The sequence below is a fragment of the Pan paniscus genome, chromosome 11 (genome assembly GCF_029289425.2).
Source record: "Pan paniscus chromosome 11, NHGRI_mPanPan1-v2.0_pri, whole genome shotgun sequence".
Classification (NCBI taxonomy): domain Eukaryota; kingdom Metazoa; phylum Chordata; class Mammalia; order Primates; family Hominidae; genus Pan; species Pan paniscus.
In genome coordinates, this window is record NC_073260.2 from 7,943,093 (window position 1) to 7,965,359 (window position 22,267).

The 22,267-nt window shown below is 48.8% G+C and overlaps 1 protein-coding gene across 24 annotated transcripts in view; it reads right to left on the bottom strand.

Moving 5' to 3' along the window:
• The window catches only part of PRRC2B (proline rich coiled-coil 2B), a 128,458-nt gene that overhangs the window by 87,649 nt on the left and 18,542 nt on the right, over positions 1 to 22,267 (bottom strand). For 5 of the 24 annotated variants that reach the window (XM_063594121.1, XM_034929314.3, XM_034929318.3 and 2 more), the window contains exon 1: positions 18,139 to 18,377. The exons of 3 other annotated variants lie outside the window; for them this stretch is intronic. The gene's annotated coding sequence lies outside the window, so the exon portion shown is untranslated. 16 more of the 24 variants (XM_055117557.2, XM_063594119.1, XM_063594124.1 and 13 more) reach the window with 8 other exon arrangements.

Sequence of the window (22,267 nt, forward strand, 5' to 3'; positions counted from 1 at the left end):
GAAATGAGCTCAGTCTGTCACATGGATAATTACATCCACATAACCAAAAACCATCCTACAATAAGAACAAATAAACATACACAACTATACAGATGAAACGCACAAAAAAATGTTGAATCAAAGGAGACAGACACAAAAGAGCAAGCAGCAGAGCAGGGTAGTTTTAAAGGGCCAAGAGGACCACCCACAATGAAAGTACAAACATTAGAACAAACAGAAGCCTGTCCACCTTGGTAGATCAAGCCCATCAAGATAGAGACGGTCAACGTAGATGAGCAAACATGTTCTAAAAGTGACTATATTAGACTTTAAGAAAAATCCAGGCCAGGTACAGTGGCTCACACCTGTAATCCCCACACTCTGAGAGTCCGAAGTGAGAGGATCGCTTGAGGTGAGGAATTTGAGATCAGTCTGGGCAATACAGCAAAACGCCATCTCTACAGAAAAAAAAAAAAAAAAAAATTAATTAGCTGGGTGTGGTGGCACATGCCTGGATCCCAGCTACTTGGGAGACTCCCTTGAATCCAGGAGTTTGGGGTTGCAGTAAGCCGTGACTGTGCCACTGCACTCCACCCTGGGTGACAGAACAAGACTCTGTCTGAAAAAAGAAAAGAAAAATCCCAAATTCTGTAAAGTAAAACTGACAACAGTGCAATAAAACAAGACATGATGAAAGTAGAAATAAGAATAACCCCAAGAGCTGGAAAACCTAACACTTTCTACTAAAAAAGTTTTGAATCTAAGTGGAATTCAAAACCACACCTGCAAAATATCTAGAAAATAGGACAAATGAGGCCCAGCGCAGTGGCTCACGCCTGTAATCTCAGCACTTTGGAAGGCCGAGGCGGGCAGATCACGAGGTCAGGAGATCAAGACCATCCTGAACACGGTGAAACCCTGTCTCTACTAAAAATACAAAAAATTAGCTGGGCGTGGTGGCAGGCACCTGTAGTCCCAGCTACTCGGGAGGCTGAGGCAGGAGAATGGCGTGAACCCGGGAGGTGGAGCTTGCAGTGAGCCGAGATTGCACCACTGCACTCCAGCCTGGGCAACAGAGGAAGACTCCGTCTCAAAAAAAAGAAAACAAAACAAAACAAAAAAAGAAAATAGTACAAATGAAAAACAGAACACTGCATAACAAAGCTTTCTTCCCCTGCCGACACAGTCTCGCTCTGTCTCCCAGGCTGGAGTACAGTGGCGCGATCTCGGCTCACTGCAATCTCCACCTCCCGGGTTCAGGCGATTCTCCTGCCTCAGCCTCCCAAGTAGCTGGGATTACAGGTGCCCGCCACCCCCCACCCCAGCTAATTCTTTTTATTTTTAGCAGAGATGGGGTTTCACCATGTTGGCCAGGCTGGTCTCGAACTCTTGATCTTAGGTGATCCGCCCTCCTCGGCCTCCCAGAGTGCTGGGATTACTGGCCGTAAGAAAACTTTCAAAGCAAAAATAAATCTGTACTCAGAGGAAATATCCTAAAAACCAAATTCCTAACGAAAAAAATGAAATATAAATTAAGCATCCAAGTTAAGAAATCAGAAAAAAACCAATGCAAGCGAATGTAAGGGAAAGCAGAAACAATGAGGAAAAAGCCTGAAGAGAGCTAGGGAGTGTAATAAATACATCTGCATAAAACTGCATGTAAGAAGAGGAGCTCCTCCGGTCAGGTGAGGTCCACAAGGAAAAAAAGAAAAGAAAAAATGAATATAATTAGTTCCTTGAACGAAGAAACAAAATAGACAAACCACTCAGAGAAGGGTATTAGTACTTCCATTTTATAGACATGAAGGCTCCGCAAGGTTAAATAACTAGTTCAAGGTCACTATTATCCAGTTAGTGAGTCTAAAAAATCTGAACCTGAACCCGGGGTGATGTGACATCCAGACTTACTTGGGCAGTGTTGGGCACTGGAAGAACGACGCCTGCTGCCATGATTGGGAGGCCCATGCGGTGGGCCCCAGAGAACGGCCCCACCTGCCCACAGTACTCCCTGGCCCTGCCAGCACCCCTGGGGACCTGAGGTGAATGTGAAGTGCAGGCCTGGCCTGCGGTGGGGTGTGAACTGGCGCTGGCACTGTTATCTTTACTCTAATACAGCATCCCACACCCCCAGAGTCTGCACCAGCTCTGGGCTCCTCACCCACAGGGTCTGCCTGGAGCCCCTCCTCATCTAGTTCACAGGCAGGCAGGCTTGGGCTGAAGCCTGAAGAGGACTCTGGCTGGAAAGCCCATATGCAGTCTCCAAGTTCCTGCCTACCTCCCGTTTTGAAGATGCGGTTAATTTAGCAAGGGGGGCGGGGAAGAAGATGATTTCAACATATGGTGAGTGATGAACAGTTGGACAGATGTGCTATACAAAGGCCTCCCTCTCTGGCGTCAAAATTTAACAAGGACCTGGCAAATAAAAGAAATACATGAAATACATGGGCTTCTTTCAGTTACTCCTTCCTTTTCCACCTCCAAATAATGGTGAATTAACAAATGAGAGGTACTCTGCAAATGCAACCAAAATCTATGTTCTTTATTGTACAATCTGATTTAGTAGAGAAGAGAAATCGGAGACAGCATTTGTATTGGATTGTTCCTTCTAACCAGATCAACAAAGCAGTTTCTGAGGGCCACTGACACATCAACAGAGACAGACGATTGAACTAAATTCACGGTAACCACTGGGGCCCAATACCAGGAGCCAGGGTGCACTGGATGGGTCTGCGTGGAATACGAAGCCTGGAGCAGCTCTTACCTCATGGTAAGTTTGATCTGGCACCAGGAAAAGAGCCACCAACACAGCAGCTGCCCCAGCCCAGCCCGGCCCCCACAGGCTCCACTGTACTGAAATGCATGCGAGTTACCTTTGTTATTATCTTTGTAACCAATACATGTTACTAATACACATTCAGTAAGACAAATTCAAAAGATACTAATGTGGCCAGGGAGCAGTGGCTCACACCTGTAATCCCAGCACTTTGGGAGGCCGAGATGGGCAGATCACCTGGGGTCAGACGTTCGAGACCAGCCTGGCCAACATGGTGAAATCCCGTCTCTACTAAAAATACAAAAATTAGCCGGGCGTGGTGGCAGGCACCTGTAAGGTGCGGTGGCTCACGCCTGTAATCCCAGCATTTTGGGAGGCCAAGACGGGCGGATCACCTGAGGTCGGGAGTTCGAGACCAGCCTGACCAACATGGAGAAACCCCATCTCTATTAAAAATACAAAATTAGCCGGGCGTCGTGGCACATGCCTGTAATCTCAGTTACTTGGGAGGCTGAGGCAAGAGAATCGCTTGAACTCAGGAGGTGGAGGTTGCAGTGAGACAAGATCGCGCCATTGCACTCCAGCCTGGGCGACAAGAGCAAAACTCCATCTCAGGAAAAAAAAAAAAAAAGTGGCTGAGCGCAGTGACTCATGCCTGTAATCCCAGCACTTTGGGAGGCCGAGGCGGGTGGATCACCTGAGGTTGGGAGTTTGAGACCAGCCTGACCAACATGGAGAAACCTCGTCTCTACTGAAAACACAGAATTAGCTGGGTGTGGTGGCACATGCCTGTAATCCCAGCTACTCGGAAGGCTGAGGCAGGAGAATCACTTCAACCCAGGAGGCGGAGGCTGCAGTGAGACGAGATCATATCATTTGCACTCCAGCCCGGGCAACAAGAGTAAAACTCTGTCTCAAAAAAAAAAAAAAAAAGATACTAATGTGTGCACAAGAAAACAATCCAACTCAAAAGGTAAACAGTGTTAACAAACTGGTGGACAGCCTCCAGGCTTATACACATTCATATAAGCAGTCATGGTCTTCTCTACAAATGCAGGAAGCTACTATATTATTCAACCTGGGTTCTTCTCTTCCTATACATGGTCATCTTTCTAAAAATATACATAGTTCTGTTTAGTTCAGACTTAAAAATTAAAAGATAAAAATACACATAGTGATCTACCTCATTCTTTTTAATGCCTACACAGCATTCCACTATACACTGGCATCGTATTTTATTTACCCATTTCCCTAAGGAAATGTCCAACTGAACATGTCCCACCACAAATAATGCCACAACCAACACTCCAGTACATGTATCTTTACATGCTGGGGCCAATATTTCTTTACAACCTGGCATCTCTGCAAAGCACATTTTTCGTTTGTGTCCATAGAAAAAAGTTGAGAGCTGTAACCCCACACAGAGCAACCAGCAAGGCCCGAGACCTCTCATTAGGTAAATTACATGGGAGTCAGACGCCCTTCGGCAGCAAATGCCCAGACAGGCAGAGAACACAGCCTACTTACAACAACCCCATCCTCTTCTTCCCACCCCCTCTAGCTGTGGCACTCCCACAGTTCAGCTGCAGGAGGCGGATTAGGGCCAACAATGACTATCACCAGAAGCACCGAAGGACTCCTTAGCAACCACTCCAACCTGGATGCAATGCCTCCCGTTACCCCGGTGAGGAAATACTCCATCGGGCTGCCTGAATAAACATTACAGCTGCAGAGAGCATCCTCCTAACCACCACTAAGGTGGCTGTCCTTACTATCACCCCCTATTTGCAGATAAGGGAACAGAGGCTCAGAGGTGAAGTGAGAACCAGGGTCACACAGTGCCCTCCTCACTCTACCACAGCTTCTCAGAACTGGGCCACACGCCCTCGGGTGTTTGCTGCTATAGAGACGTTCATCAACTCAGCCGAGACAAAGGAACTTTCTCTTTGATGAAAATAAATAAATCCAAAAATAATGAAGTGGGAGCTAAAAGGGCTGGGTTGGTATAAATAATCTCCAGCAAAGGCCAAAGGACTGGACCCCAGAAGCCGTGCATGACTTCTCCTCCAAGCCTCAGACACTAGAGGAAACCCAGAACAATCGCCGGCGAAGCCAGGTCTAAAGTAACAAAGGAATAAAGGACAGACCCAAAATAAGGGCCAGGGATTACTACTCCAAGGGCATTCCCAGGTACGCCAAGCTGTGACTTCAGAATGGTGGGAAAAGGGAGCATGCACCCTCACTCCAAATACACTACACACCTTATAAACACCTTACCCACAGACTCCTCACCTCACCCAAAACTCTATACTCACAACTCTCCTCCCCCACCCACCATCTCCCCGAAGCGTCTAAAAAACCGTATTGTACTGCCCCATTACCCTAAGGGCATGCCCACCTTTCCCCTTCCCCCACCCTCCAACCATGTCAACAGCAAATTGTAAAGCTGTGGGATCTCTGGAAGCAGCACTTGTTAATTAAACCCAGTCTATGCCACTGCTGAACTTTACCAATACAACATTATGATTCATCCAGGGTGTGCAAAGAATTACAATGGCCTTTTCTCCCCTCAAAAAGCTGAAGAGACCACACTAAGGAGCCATATGAGATGTCTTTGCTTAAATTAAGGTCTACCTATAAACAGTCACACCTCCCACCCTCCAGTGGTCACTTCAGGTTTAGAATTCATATGCACAGTTAAAACAGTCCCCTTAGTTAAAAACAACTGTTTAAGACAGCAGTCCTCTCTTGATATTAAAAAGAAACAGCAGGGAAGAAGGAATGACTTTCACTTTCTACTCTATACACTTCTGGAGCTTGATGTTTGTAGCAAGGCTGTATTGTAACTGTGACACGCCTGTATTGTAACTGTTACATTGTTTTTAAGATCTCAGTGAACTGAGCAACATAGTATCAACACCATATACTGTTCCAAGTTGACTAGGTTTCCTACACTGCACTAACTGCATCCCAGAAATTACGCCAATCTTTGCAGCAATGCTGTGAGACAGGTTCCATATCCATTTGGTAGATAAGAAAACTGAGACTTAAAGGAGCAAAAGACATGATTTGTTCAAGACCTCATAGCAGGTAGGTCTAAGTGGCTGAAAGGAACACTCCTGTCGGCCTGAGGTCAAGTCAGGGCTGTTGCTGGCCCAGCTGCAGTCTCCCCTGCAGCCAGAACCCACAAACTGCCTTAACATGCCTACCTTCATTCCTTCCAAGACATTTACCTGAAACTCCCCAAGAACACAACACAACAGACTAGACACAGGGCAGCTGCCAGCTATCAAACGCCCTTGCTCGTGGGAACAGACATCCGCAGTGGTGTTCATTGTGGAGAGATGGACAGAAGAGCCCCAATGCACCTGCCCATGGGAGGCCCTTGCTAGTTAAGGTGACTGAGCTCCAGGAGGTGAGGGCAATGCGCTACGGGTCCAAATCTTTAGCATGTAGCACAGTGCTGAGCGCATAATTAGAAACCCCAACACCTAGGTAACAAACAAGCCCCAAGTGTACAAAAGCCTGCCTGCTCCAAACCCCCGGGCCCCCGGGGAGGGCTGAATCCAGGAACCATTAATAGCTGCGGTCTATGGAGAGCCTGCTGTCTTGTGCCAGGTGCCCTATCAACTCTGCAGCACATGACCCTCTGAGTCCTTTCCCAGGTCCTATGAAGGTGTTACTATCACATTTTGCAGAGGAAGAGAATGGAGATTCAAAAAGATTTAAAAGCTGGCCCCAGGTCACCCAGCTTCTAAGTGGTAGAACCTGGACTTGAAGGCAGCTGACCCCAAAGCAGGGCTTCCAGTGTGGGGTGCTGCACTGTGCCTGCAAGGGAGAGCTACTCTCCACCAGGAAGAGGGGGCATGGCATTCCCAACTCTCCCAGCGAGCTCTCTCTGAATTCCAGCTAACAATAACCCCCCCAGGAGCCAGAGCAGTGTAATTCCAAACCGCACCTCCTCTTGCCAGAGCACAAATCCCCACCAGCCTAGCCTGATGAAACACCACCACCCAGGCATTCCAGTGCTTAATTTCTGCAGTCACTTCAACCAATGGTGTGATCTCCTGGAAGAACTAAACCAAAGTGGGGGGCAGGAGGGGTGGCAAGTGACGCCAAGAGGTTGAGTCGAGAAGTGAGATATGTACAACAGCCACTATCAGGAGCTGCAAAAGCGCCAACAGCAATGAATATTAACAGCAACAAAACCACCAAGGACTGTGAAAGACGGGGCTATGAGAAAACTTAAAATGGAGGCCGTCTCTGAATTTTATGCACCAGGCTCCAGTGTATAACAGTTGGAAGAAAACAGGCAGCAAGGACAATCATTTTACTTGATACAGAAAATCAACCTTAGACCTGGCTGTGTCTATCGCCTCCTTCCAGCTCCCACAGTGGCCTTCACCTAACAAGACACCCAGAGCAACTCCTCCAGTGGCCGCTTCTGCACTGTGAACGGAGCTGCTGTGTCTGATCGCTGTCTGCCCAAGCTCACCAAAACATCAGACCCTACGCTCACCACAGAAAGCCGCAAACAGTAGCTTTTGATTGGAAAATGTGCACACCCAAAACAATCCAAAAAGCCTGTTCATTTAGAAAAGCCCATAGTCCAGAAACATACGCTCACACATATAAACTGATACAAAGTTTTCTGAAGAGAAATCTGGCAGAATTCTTACCAAAAAGCTATTCAGTTGAAGAGTCCACACTGCAGAACCACATTCTCACACTTACATGCTTACATACAAATTGTATGTTTTTGAAAACAAATCTGGTACAGTTTGACCAAAATTGTGTGATATTCCAAAACTACAAATAGCCCAAATGTCCACCAGTAGGAGACAGGTTAAATCAAGTATACCCACAAAATATTCTCTGCAGTTGCTGAAATAGATAACATAATCCGTCTGCGTCGCTGTCAGGGAGCACGCCGAGACATTTTATCACGTGAAAGGGCAGCAGCATGCTTGAAGAATACAAACGTGCATGTGGATAATGTGGGTTTTTTTCTGGGAGGAATCCCAAGAACTTCCTCACAGTGGTTTTTTTTTTCAGAGAGAGTGGGGAAGAGCCTTTATACCTCCCTGAGCAACTTGAATTTTCTTTTTAAAAAGTCAACTGGGGGCCGGGTGCAGTGGCTCACGCCTGTAATCCCAGCACTTTGGGAGGCTGAGGCGGGTGGCTCGCCTGAGGTCAAGAGTTCGAGACCAGCCTGGCCAACATAGTGAAACCTCGTCTTTATTAAAAATACAAAAAAATCAACTAGGCATGGTGGCGGATGCCTGTAATCCCAGCTACTAGGGAGGCTGAGGCAGGAGAATTGCTTGAACCCAGGAGGCGGAGGTTGCAGTGAGCCAAGATCACGCCATTGCCTTCCTGGGCAACAAGCAAAACTCTGTCCCCACCACCAAAAAAAAAAAAAAAAAAGTCAACTGGGAATATCTAAACCATGGGATTATCAACGATTTTTTCTTCTTTTACACACCTGTATATTTTTTAGAAACCTAACATTATTTTTAAAACACTTAGCGTGGCAGGTCTGTTCACATTAATATGGAAAAATGGCTGGGTGTGGTGGCTTACACCTGTAATCCTAGCACTTTCGGAGGCCAAGATGGGAAGACAGCTTGAGGCCAGGAGTTCAAGACAAGCTTGGTCAACATAGCGAGACCCACCCCCACATCCCTGAGGAAGAAAAAAAAAGTATTACTGAAAATAAAAATAGGAGAAGTTATGCTTAAAAATATATATGGAAAAATACTGTGATATTTTGAAAATGCCAAGTTGCAATACAATATAGTATATCCCATTTTTGTTTTTTAAAAAACCTCCCTACATGAGGCCATATTTATACGTGCACTGAGCCTAGAAGGATAAACAAAGCAAATTTATCAATAATGGTTACTGCCTGGGACATTGGGGAAAAGCTTTCATTTCTCTTCAAACACTTGGCTTTTAATTTTTTTTTTTTTTTTAAAAGTATGGGCCAGGCGCAGTGGCTCACGCCTGTAATTCTAGCATTTTGGGAGGCTGAGGTGGACAGATTGCCTGAGCTCAGGAGTTTGCGACCAGCCTGGGCAACAAGGCGAAACCCCATCTCTACTAAAATACAAAAAAAAATTAGCCAGGCGTGGCGGGATGCACCTGTACTCCCAGCTACTCAAGAGGCTGAGGCAGGGGAATTGCTTGAACCTGGGAGGTGGAGGTTGCAGTGAGCCGAGATCGTGCCACTGCACTCCGGCCGGGGCAACAGAGCAAGACTCCACCTCAAAAATAAATAAATAAATAAAAATAACCTGCATACTTCTGTAATTAACGTTTTACCAAAAACAAACAAACAAACAAAAAACCAGAAAATACCACATGACGATTCAGGACACTATCCTCTCCCCAAGGACTTCTGAACACTTGGCCCATTCAGTCCACTGGCAGGTCGGTTGGGCAGGCAGGCAGGAGTGATGATGCCCCTCCCCGACAGGCCTGTGCTTTCTGCCCTGGCCTGGAACACAGCTGTTCTTTAAGCTCTGAACCATATGTAAACAACACCTGCTGAAAAAAGTTCTGCAAGACACAAAGGACCCACGGAAAGAGCCCTGGAGATGACCTCCTTTTTCCAGCAGGTCCTGCAGCGATCCATCCCATGGTTCTATACAAAGAGATGATCCTGAAGCGTGTCGGGAAGTTGACGCGGGCTTCCCGGAGGCACAGTCATTCTCTGCCCTCCTCCCTGCCGGCCACTGGCCATACGAGACCGCTTGCATAATGTTCACCATTCAAAGGGCCTCGGCACTCTGGAAAGCAGGCTGACCCACAAGTTCTCTTCTGGGACCCAGACATTTCTGATTTCCACGTAGGAACACATTTTTAATGTTCCAGGGCTCAGCACACTATTTTCAATAGGTGCTTATTTCAAGTCAGCTACATTTTCCAGAATGCCTTCCCTGACTGCCCCACACCCAGACTGAGGTGAGCTCGGTTTCTGCGTGGGCTCCTATAAGACCCCCTTCTCAGACACCTGGCACACAGTGATGAATGGGAAACAACAGAATTCTGCTTCCGGATGCATTTACTCACTCCACTGGGGGAAAGGACCATTCAATACATGAAAACAAAACTATCTACAGGCTGCTGCCTGTCACTGAATGAATAAATAAAATGTGGTAGATACTTGCAAATAAGAGAATATTATTCTGCCTTAAGAATGAAGTTAGTTCTGACACATGCTACAACATGGATGAACCTTGGAAATACTATGCTAAAAATAAGCCAGACACAAAATGACAAATATTGGATGATCTCACTTACATGAGGTACTTAGGAGTATTCGGTTTCACAGAAAGAAAGTAAAATGGTTGGCAGGGCAAGGTGGCTCAACACTGCCACCATGGGATTACACATGCCTGTAATTCCAGCACTCTAGGAAGCCGAGGCAGGCAAATCGCTTGAGCTCAGGAGTTCGAGACCAGCCTGGCCAACATGGCGAAACTCCGTTTCTCCTAAAAATACAAAAATTAGCCAGACCTGTAATCCCAGCTATTCAGGAGGCTGAGGCAGGAGAATCGCTTGAACCCGGGAGGTAGAGGTGCAGTGAGCCGAGATCGTGCCATTGCACTCCAGCCTGGGAGACATAACGAGACTCTGTCTCAAAAATAATAACAATAATAATACAAAAATTAGACCAAGCACAGTGGCTCAGGCCTGTAATCCCAGCACTTTGGGAAGTCGAGGTGGGCAGATCACCTGAAGTCAAGCGTTCAAGACCAGCCTGGCCAACATAGTGAAACCCCGTCTCCACTAAAAATACAAAAATTAGCTGGGCATGGTGGCAGGCGCTTGTAATCCCAGCTACTCGGGAGGCTGAGGCAGAAGAATCTCTTGAATCCAGGAAGCAGAGGCTGCAGTGAGCCGAGATCGTGCCATTGCACTCCAGCCTGGGCAACATCAAAACTCTGTCTCAATAAAATAAAATAAAATATACAAAAACTAGGCCAGGCACGGTGGCTCATGCCGGTAATCCCAGCACTTTGGGAGGCTGAGTGAGGTAAGCAAACCACTTAAGGCCAGGAGTTCGAGACCAGCCTAGCCAACATGGTGAAACCCCGTCTCTACAAAAAAATACAAAAATTAGCTGGGTGTGGTGGCGTGTGCCTGTAATCCCAGCTACGCAAGAGGCTGAGGTTGCAGTGAGCCAAGATCGTGCCACTGCACTCCAGCCTGGGCGACAGTGAGACCCTATCTCAAAAAAAAAAAAAAGGAGAAAGAATGGTAAGAATGGCAAGAATGGTAAGAATGGTGAGAATGGTAAGAATGGTGGCCGCCGCCAGTGGATGGGGGAGGGGAGTTGGCATCTAATGGGAACAGTTTCAGTTTGGGAAGATGAGAACGTTCTGGAGATGGATGGTGGTGATGGTTGCACAACACTGTGAAAGTGCTTCACGCCACTCAACTGTACACTTAAAAATGGTAAATTTTATGTTATGTATACTTCACCACAATTTTTAAAATTCAAAAAAAGAAAAAAACACCTATTCACAAGTTGTGAAAACTGCTATAAAGAGAAACTGTAGGGGGGTCCGAAGAAATCACAGGAGGCTGAGGCAGGAGAATCACTTGAACCTGGGAGGTAGAGGTTGCAGTGAGCCAAGATCGCGCCATTGCTCTCCAGCCTAGGCAACAAGAGCAAAACTCCGTCTCAAAAAAAAAAAAAAAGAAAGAAAGAAACCACAAGAGGATGAGGCCAAAGTTAGGTGGGGGGCTCTCCAGGGCCTCCTCCCCACCAGACCAGGATCTCCCCAGGAGTCAATGGGGCATCCATGTCCCTAGAAACAAAAACTGTTTAAGACAAAAGGCTTCTCCAGGTTCAAACCAGTAAATGGAGTAAGACCTCAAGCCCCACTCATCAAAGGGCTTAACCAGGACTGAGACCCCCCAGAACCTAGTGGCTCATGAAAGAGGCTGCCTTGCTGGGTGCCGTGGCTCATGCCTGTAATCCCAGCACTTTGACAGGCAGAGGCGGAGGGATCACTTGAGTCCAGGAGTCTGAAACAGCCTGGGTGTCCAGGCACGGTGGCTCACACCTGTCATCCCAGCACTTTGGGAGGCCAAGGCAGGTGGATCACCTGAGGTCAGGATTTCGAGACCAGCCTGGCCAACATGGCAAAACCCCGTCTCTACTAAAAATACAAAAAGTAGCCAGGTGTGGTGGTGCATGCCTGTAATCCCAGCTACTCGAAGGCTGAGGCACGAGAATCGCTTGAACCCAGGAAGTGGAGGTTGCAGTGAGCCAAGATCGCACGGCTGCACTCCAGCCTGCGCAACAGAACAAGACACCATCTCAAAAAAAAAAAGAAAGAAAGAAAAGAAAAGAAAAACAAACAGCCTGGGCAAAATGGCGAAACCCCGTCTCCACAAAAAAATACAAAACTTAGGCATGGTGGCGCATGCCTATAGGATCCCAGCTACTTGGGAGGCTAAGGCAGAAGGATCATTTGAGCCCAGGATGCAGAGGTTACGGTGAGCTGAGATCACATCACTGCACTCCAGACTGGGCGACAAAGTGAGACCCTGCCTCAAAAAAGAAAAAACTAAGAAAGAGACTGCCTTGGGCTCAAGGCTGGAGAGGGAGGTGACAAAGACTGAAGGAGACAACCGATCCTGTCCAGAAGAGAAGAACAAGCCTGCAATCCTCTGACCCCAGAAATTCCACTTATGGGAGATAATCAGCCACGTGGACCAAGACTTAACATGCCGAGATGCTCCCTACAGTTTCTCTTATAGGAGGGAAAAGAGGGCAACAATAATCTAAATGTCTAGGAATACAGGAGTCAATAAATTATGGCATATCCGTATAATAGCAATTGTATAATTATAAAAATAACGTAGAGGAATACACTATAACATTAAAAGGGGAAAAGCAAGCTATCAACTGTGTATTCAATGTATATATACTATTGCTCTAATTTAGAAAACACAGACATTATCAGAGGAAAGAAACACACCAGCAACTTTACTGCAGTTAGCTCTGGATGGTGAGGTCACAAGTGATTTATATATTTATTTTGGCATTTATTCTTTTCGGTATTTTCCTTTTTTTTCAGATGGAGTCTCGCTCTGTGGCCCAGGTTGGAGTGCAGTGTCGTGATCTCGGCTCACTGCAAACTCCGCCTCCCAGGTTCATGCCATTCTCCTGCCTCAGCCTCCTGAGTAGCTGGGACTACAGGCGCCTGCCACCACGCCCGGCTAATTTTTTGTATTTTTAGTAGATACGGGGTTTCATCGTGTTAGCCAGGATGGTCTCGATCTCCCGACCTCGTGATCCGCCCACCTCAGCCTCCCAAAATGCTGGGATTATAGGTGTGAGCCACCATGCCCAGACTTTTTTTTTTTTTTTTTTTTTGAGACAGAATTTCACTCTGTCTCCCAGGCTGGAATGCAGTGGCACAATCTCGGCTCACTGCAACCTCCACCTCCCAGGTTTAAGTGATTCTCCAGCCTCACCCTCCTGAGTAGCTGGGACTACAGGCACTCGCCACGGCATCCAGCTAATTTTTGTAGTTTTAGCAGAGACGGGGTTTCACCATGTTGGCCAGGCTGGTCTTGAATTCCTGACCTCAGGTGATCCGCCCACCTCGGCCTGCCAAAGTGCTTGGATTACAGGCGTGAGCCACCGTGCCCGACCTACTTTTTATTCTTTTGAGACAGGGTCTCACTCTGTCGCCCAGGCTAGAGTGCAGTGGCATGATCATGGCTCACTGCAACCTCAACCTCCCAAGCTCAAGTGATCCTCCTGCTTCAGCCTCCCAAGTAGTTAGAACTACAGGCATGCGCCACTATACCCTACTAATTTTTTCTTTTAAGAGGCATTTTTTTCTTTTCATCACATTGCCCAGGCTGGTCTTAACCTGGCCTCAAGCAATCCACCTGCCTTGGCCTCCCCAAGTACTGGGATTACAGGCATGAGCCACCTTGCCCTACCATAAGAAAAATGTATTTAAAGGGCCTTGTACAATGCCTGGCAAATGATAGGTGCTCAAGGAGTATCTATTGCCTGACAAGTCAATTAAAAATGCAATAAATACTGCTGCTGCGGCCCCACAGAGAAAAAGACTGATGGTTATCTTGGAAAGGAGGAAGAGGGTCCAGACAGAAGCCACACAACTGGCTGCAGAGGTAAGAACGGAAGGAAGTCCTGTACAAGATGCGAAAGACCGCCAGCAACTTGAGATAGGCTTTGTTCTGCCAGCTACTCCTGCTGCACGCAATGCTTCACAAATCAGTGCTGCTGCCAGCACCTCGGAGGTGCACTTCAGCTCGGACGAAAGATGCTTCTCAGGTCACACAGAAAACCAACAAGTACAGCTGAGAACAAAGCTCAACCACAACTTCTGGCTCAAGACACTAAGACAAACCTACCTCCCAGCACAAAAGAGATTTCCCACGTGCCACCCAGAGGTATAAACAGTAATATCGCCAATGGCAAGGCCCAGGTCTGCCAGCTCCCAGGTGAGGAGGTCCAGTCTGAATGGCACCTTTTAAACCTAAAGCTAATGATAAACAATTCTATTTCACCAGAAACAAAGCTCACCATATCCCATGTCGCTCCCATCTCCAACACCACAGCCAGTGCCTGTATTTCTTTGTCCCAATGACAGACCCAAGTTTCCTGAGGCTGTACAAGTCCCAGAAATAATCTTAAAAAGAGATCAAGTTATGATCTGAAAAGAAGACAGTCTAGTTAGCCCTGCCTCCTTACATGAAATTTATTTAAAACCAAAATTACAAGATTTGGAGCACAAAGCCCATTGTCTGCTGGAAATGTTGTTTTTTGGGGAGAAATCCATTGTTTTAAAATCTAGTATAGATAGGCTCTATTTAGTACCTGTCCGCCCATGACAAGATATGTACATTTCACGGTAGGGAAGCCTCATTATTGAATTCAGAAATACATGAATTGACCCACCTGGCCTATTCTGGTTTGAAATAGAAACCAACACAGAAATGATCAATCTTAAGGGGTAGGATAATGAGACATATAACTAGCATACAGCCACAGCCATTAGCAACATGAGTCAGTACTTTGTGCAAGGCAAAAAAAAAAAAAAACCCTCAAAAGTACAATAAAATAATCCTTCAGGATAAAAAAAGAGAACTGAAATTCAAAAGAGGTTAGGAGTGGTGAACAGGAAAAAAAAAAAAAATTCATAACAAAAATCCCTCAGCTAAGCACAAGGCAAAGGGACCCATGCTGGAACCAGTTCTGACCTGCCATTCCTGAAATTCCACTCTCCCGAGGTTTCCTGGCTCTTCCTTCCCCAGGCTTTCTTTTTACCTATTTGGGCCCAGTGGAGGCTGGAGACAGCCACTGTACGAGATGGGACGCCCACACAGTGGGCTTAGGGCCTAAGGCAAAGGCATGCAATCAGCATTAGGGGGCCACAGATAACCAAAATTCACAGGTATGCAGAAGCTCATGGGAGAGGCAGCGACTATCTCCTGGCCTAACTAACCAGTTAACAGTATAGAGCCAGACTGGGCCCGAGTGAAGTCAGACAAAAAGGAAGGGCCAAGAGGCAGGAAGCGAGGAAAAATCAAAGGATGACAGGACCCTGCTAAAATATCTCAGTTCCACAGCTAGGAGGTCTGGAGGGGGTGCCACATTTTACCAAAAAACCAACAAGATGGTTGCGGGAATGCCAAAATGAACCAAAACAAATTCCCCACTAAAATGCAGAACCACTGCAGAGCCATTTACCAACAAGTTAACATGTTCAGCCAAGAGGTGACCTGGGTCTCAGTCCTCACTTGTGGCCAACACTGGGTTCAGTCTGTCTCCTGCTTCTTAGCAATAGTCCTTCCACACAATCTCAAACAGCAGACACCGAGATCTGGCTGAGCTCCCTAGCTGTACTAAGCCATTCTGGTGCTTCCAGGTAAATGGGTGATAGTCACCATAGCAAAACATTAGCCGGCCATAGAATTTGGGGTGGGGAAGTCACAGTTCCATCAACCAAGAGAAGAGGAAAAAATAAGCATTAAGAGAAAGAAGACCGGGCGCGGTAGCTCAGGCCTGTAATCCCAGCACTTTGGGAGGCCAAGGCAGGCAAATCCCCTGAAGTCGGATGTCTGAGACTAGCCTGGCCAACATGGTGAAACCCTGTCTCTACTAAAAACACAAAAATTGGCCGGGTATGGTGGCGCATGCCTGTAATTCCAGCTACTCCAGAGGCTGAGGCACAAGAATCGCTTGAACCCAGGAGGCGGAGGTTGCAGTGAGCTGAGATCACATCACTGCACTCCAGCCTGGGCGACAGAGTGAGACTGTCTCAAAAAAAAAAAAAGAAAGAAAGAAAGAAAGAAAAGAAAAAAGAAGGAAGGGAAGGAAGGAAAAGGAAGGGAAAGGGAGGGAGGGAGGAAGAGGGCAAGGGAGGAAGGAAAGAGAAAGGAACCAGAAAAACAGATAATCAACAAACACATACATTTCATCACCTTCCTATGGAGAGAAAACAATTCACTGTGAATCTTAAGTGAGGCTCCCAAGAGCCCTAATAGATACCCAAGGCAGGCATAATTATTCCCATTTTACAGATGCAAGATCTGAGCCTCAGAGACTTGCTTTGTAAAGGTAACCCGATGAGGACCAGAATCCAGCTGCGCAGGCTCCAAGAGACACACTTGCCCAAACAAGTAGAAACTCACTCTCAGATGATTATCTGCCAATCCCCAAGGAAGGCAGTTATCCTCAGAAGGCAGGACTCCTTGGGCGTCTGTTTGTCCTGAGCATCTCGTACTGTTCTAACCCTGCCTTAAACTGACCAACTGCCACACACTCCGGATCTACTAAGTTCTAGAGACCTCCAAATGCTACTTTTTCCCATCCCTGCCTCCCGAGAGGCTCAGCACTGTATAAGCGCCCACTAATGTTTGGGCCTTGAATTCCTTCTGTATTGTCCATGCCTTAGGCCAGCACCTGTGGCATCCATGGGCAGTTTGGCTCTATGAGTGGCACCACAAGGGGCTCACGTCTGTCCTAGGACTTGACAGCAGTTATACCAACAACCGTAGGAGGAACCACTAACTGTGCCAGGCCCTCTGCTAGGCCCTTCACCGTTGCCCAAACCTGCCAGGTGGAGGGTGCACGCCCCGATTTATGCAGATGAAGCCTCAGACAGCCCCAGAGTCACTAGGTTTACGGAAGAAAGAAGCAGGATCTGCACCCCAATGCCTGGGCCTCCCCAGTCCCACCTTACACCACAGCGCTGTGCATAGACATGACTAAATGGCTGCAGCGAGATTCGGAAAAACCATGCTAAGACCGCATACAATTGGTTACAAAAACCAAACTGGATGACACTGTACAAAGCCACATCAAATGCACACTAAACCTTAAAGAAAAAAAAATCTTAGGGAAAGTTTAACAGTCCTGTAAACCAAAGGCATTTAAAGATTTCTCCCAGGAAGCCATTTAGCAAAAGACACTCCCCAGCCCCCCTTCTCCCACTTCCTTCAAGCTCACCACTGAAAACACCTCCAATTCTTGCCTAAAGGTGGGCTCCGACCTCCTACGATATTTAGGAGGAAAAAAGAAAAAGGAAAAAAATCCACCGCTTAAGGCAAATCCACTCTTCAGAGGCCCACAGTTTCAACAGGGCTGAATTTCTCTCTTGGGGGTTGGGGGGAGGCAAAAGAGGAGGAAAAAAAAAAAAAAACCATCTGGCAGGCCCCGAGTGGCGACATCCTGTTTATTATTAAACATTTTTAGCATGGAGCATTCAGCATTTCGAAAATAACCCTCTGGTTCCCGCACTCACACCGAGACTGGGCGGCCGCTTGCCTCCCTCCCCCAGCCGCCAACTTTAGCGCCGCCGGGGCCCGGCCCACCCCGCGCCAGGAACGGCCCCGCGAACGCCGCTCAGCGCCCCGGACCCAAGGCCCGACCCCGCAGGATCCCGCCTCGGGCGCGCTGCTCCGTCAATTGGGCGGGGCGGGGAGCAAAGACGCCGGCCCCGGAACCCCGAGACCCGGCTGCGGGCCCGGGACCCCCGCCCCTCCGGCCTCTGCAGCCCGGCCCGGCCTCGGGGGTACGGGGGTGGCGGGCGAGCCCTGAGCGAGTCGCGCGGCCCCCGGACCCCGCCCGAGCCTGAGGCCGCGCGGCGCCGCCACAACAATGGCGAGCGCGCCCGGGCCCGCCGCCCCCAGGCCCCGCGGCCTCCCAGCCCCGCAGCCCCGCGCCCGGCGGGAAGGAGGCGGCGGCGGCCGCGCTCGCGGACAAAGGTCGGGCAGGGCCGCAGGGCCCCCGGCGGCGGCCGCGGGAGACAAAGCCCGGCCGGGCCGCGCCGCCTCCATCTTAGCGCCGCCGCCCCCATGCCCCGGCCCCGGCCCCGGCCCACCTGGTCTGGTTCCGCGGGCGCGGCCGGGCCGGGCGATGGCAGTCGGGCGGCGGTCGAGCACGGGGGCGGCGGGATGGCGGCGGATTGCGAGGCGGCGGCGCGGGCTGCTCGCTCGCTCGCTCCCTCCCTCCTCCCGGGCTCGCTCGTCGCTGCGCGGTGGAGCCTCGGCGCCTGTCTCGCCGCTCGCTCCCTCGCGCTCGGCTCCCCGCCCCCCGCCTGCCGCCGCCCCCGCCTCCTCGTCCTCCTCCTCCCGCCGCCGCCCGCAACCTGGGCCCGCGCAGCGCCCCCTGCCGCGCCTCCCGGGAGCGGCGGCCTTGGGATCGGCCCGGGGGCCGGGCGAGGGCGGGGGCCAGGGGGGAGGGGCGGGGAGCAGCGGGAGGGGGCTGGGAGGGGACTGGGAGTGGGGAGGGGCCCGGGGACGGCGGGAGAGGCGGGAGAGAACGGGGCAGAGCGGGGATCGGGGAGGAGACCCGGAGGAGGGGCCAGGAGCCAAGAGAAGGGGCCTGGGAAGGGCATGGGCCCGGCCTGGGCCCGGGGGAAGGGCGCCCGGAAAGAGGGGGAAGGGATGGAGGGGGCAGTGACGGGGGAGCGAGCCCGGATCTCCGCCCCCTCCCCCTTCAAAACTGCAGCGCCTCAGAACAGACTAAGCCCGGATTTTGTTAAAATATGTATACGGTATATGAACGGAAAGGAAGCAGAAATAATACTTTTTTCATTTCAAAAGCAAGGTTGTTGCACAATATGGGTACTTTGTCCCATTTTTACAAAATGAAAATTAATAAGCCCCTCCTCTTGAGTGTTGTGTGTTTGTGTGATTGCAAAACAAAAGGTCCGGGAGACTGCACTCCCGTCTTGGTTACCTCCGTGGTTTGAGGTTGGGAGAGCGGAGGAGGGTTCTTACTTTTTTAGACACCTAACCAACTATAAAAGCAATTTCAAAAAGCAAATACAAAAAAAAAAAAATGTTAGGGCCTGGCACCCAAATCATCCCACCCTCTTCCAGTCACGGTTGCTCTAAGCACCAGCTGCGGGCCATGCCCTATGCTAAAGCACGTGGTTTGTCTCACTTAATCCTAACCCAGGGGCAGATATTATTGTTCTAATTCACAGGTGAGACAAAGGAGGCTTTGAGAGAATGTGCCCAAGGCCACACTGCTGGACCCAGAAGGAAAATTAACCCACTTCAGCCTAACTCCAGAACTGAGGCTGGTGAACAAAGCTTAGTTTTTGGGGAGTAGAATTCTGGATAATTTTATAGCCTTATTTATAATTCTCTGAATTTTCCTACATTTTATCCATGGTCATTTTCAGTGTTATCCTTTTTTTTTTTTCTTTTTTTTTTTTTTTTGAGACAGTTTCGCTCTGTCCCCCAGGCTGGAGTGCAGTGGCACAATCCGCAATCTCTGCTCACTGCAACCTCCAACTCCTAGATTCAAGCGATTCTCCTGCCCCAGCCTCCTGAGTAGCTGGGATTACAGACATCTGCCACCATGCCCAGCTAATTTTTGTATTTTTGGTAGAGATGGGATTTTACCATGTTGGCCAAGTTGGTCTGGAACTCCTGGGCTAAAGTGATCCACCTACCTTGGCCTCCCAAAGTGTTGGGATTACAGTGCTGGCCACTCTTTTTTACATCATCAAATTTGCATTATTCCCCTGCCAATGTCTTCAATATTTCGCTATCTCTACAAAACAGGGAGGATGTAACCCTAATTTTTATTTTCGATTTTGTTCCTTGACCATCTTCAGGAAGGCCATAGAATTGGCCCAGTGCTCAAAACCCAGCAACTAACAAAAATGATAGAAGGCAAATAAACAAATAAAAAATAAATTAAATAAACTGAGCCTCAGGTTCTTCATCTGTAAGGCTGGCGCGGTGGCTAACACCTGTAATCCCACCACTTTGGTAGGTCAAGGCAGGTGGATCACGCGGTCAGGAGTTCAAGACCAGCCTGACCAATATGGTGAAACCCCATCTCTACTAAAAATACAAAAATTAGCCAGGCATGGTGGCGGGCGCCTGTAATCCCAGCTACTTGGGAGGCTGAGGCAGAATTATTGCTCAAACCCGGGTGGCGGAGGTTGCACTGAGCCGAGATCGTGCCACTGCACTCCAGCCTGGGTGACAGAGTGAGACTCCATCTCAAAAAAAAAAAAAAGAGAGCAAATAAACAAGCAAAAAATAAATAAACTATCTGAAGCCTCAGATTCTTTATTTGTAAGGCCAAGTGTGGTGGCTCACCCCTGTAATCCCAGCACTTTGGGAGGCCGAGGCAGGCAGATCACCTGAGGTCAGGAGTTTGAGACCAGTCTGGCCAACATGGTGAAACCCCGTCTCTACTAAAAATACAAAAATTAGCCGGGCATGGTGGTGGGGTCCTGTAATCCCAGCTACTCAGGAGGCTGAGGCACAAGAATCACTTGAACCCAGGAGGTGGAGGTTGCAGTGAGCCAAGAGCACGCCACTTCACTCCAGCCTGGGCAACAGAGAGAGACTCTGTCTCAAAACAAAACAAAATGATAGGAGGAGGCTGAACAGTAACAGGGTGGTTTACTGAGCACTTACTATGTGACAGCCACTGTGCTAAATACTCCCTATAGAGTCACTCGGGTAATCCTCACGACATACCCACAAAACAGACATTACTAGTGTGCCCATCCAACAGAGAAGAAAAGTAGACTTTGTGGAGGCAATACAATGCCCCCCACCAAAGATGTCCAAGTCCTGATCCCTGAAATCTGTGAAAATGGTACCTTCTCTGGCAAAAGGGATTCTGTAGATGGGATGAAGTTAAGGATCTTGAGATGCAGAGATGAATCCTGGATTATTTGGTTGGGCAAGTGGAATCACAAGGGTCCTCACAAGAGGAAGGAAGGAGGGTCGGGGTCGGAGAAGATGTGGTTGATGAAGCGGAGTTCATCATATTGACTGACAAAGGAATGACGCAGGACCTCACGCCCAGAAATGCAGGCTGCCTCTAGAAGCTACAAAGGACAAGGAATGAATTCTCCCCTAAAGCCTCCAGAAGAAAATGAGCCCTGCCAACCACTGTGACCTCCAGAACTTTAAGATAACAAAGTTACATAAGCCACTAAATGTGTGGTAATGTAGCAACAGAAAACTAGTACAACCTTGGAGACTTGCTGAAGGCAACACAGCGAGGGAAGGGTTAAAAGGCAAGCTAGGGCCAGACACAGTGGCTCAAGCCTGTAATCCGAGGACTTTGGGAGGCTGAGGTGGGCAGATCACTTGGTCAGGCATTCGAGACCAGCCTGACCAACATGGTGAAACCCTGTCTCTACTAAAAATACAAAAATTAGCCAGGCCTGGTGGTATGTGCCTGTAATCCCAGCTACTCAAGAAGCTGAGGCAGGAGAACTGCTTGAACCCGGGAGGTGGAGGTTGCAGTGAGCTGAGATTGCCCAGGCATTGCACTATAGCCTGGGCGACAGAGCGAGACTCTGTATCAAAAAAAAAAAAAAAAAAGCTAGGGCACAGTGGCTCACGCCTGTAATCTCAGCACTTTGGGAGGCCGAGGCAGGTGGGTCACGAGGTCAGGAGATCGAGACCATCCTGGCTAACATGGTGAAACCCCATCTCTACTAAAAACACAAAAAATTAGCCAGGCGTGGTGGCGGGCGCCTGTAATCGCTCGGGAGGCTGAGGCAGGAGAATCGTTTGAACCCAAGAGTTGGAGGTTGCAGTGAGCCAAGATCGCCACTGCACTCCAGCTTGGCGACAAAACAGGACTCCATCTCAAAAAAAAAAAAAAAAAAAAAAAAACCATGTTCCGAGGTTTTAGTTCTGGTTCTGTCTCCAACCAGCAGAGCTAGCCTTTTGGTGCCTAAGAGTTTCTACCTGCGAAAATTGGGTGGGGAGCACTGTGGTGTCTCTCCAGCTGGGATCCCCAAGCAGAGAAGAGAGCTTGGCACAAAGTAAGCACTCAATCTCCATGGTGGTTGAAAAGTGGATGCCTGGACAACTGAGGCCAAAATCATGGCTCCTGACCAACCACACAAAACACACGGCTCACAAAACCAGCCAAATAAGCACATGCACTAAAGCCTCCAAACCTCAGCAAGCCTGGAGGTGGGTGCCCAGCCTTCCTTCCACTACTGTCACCACTAT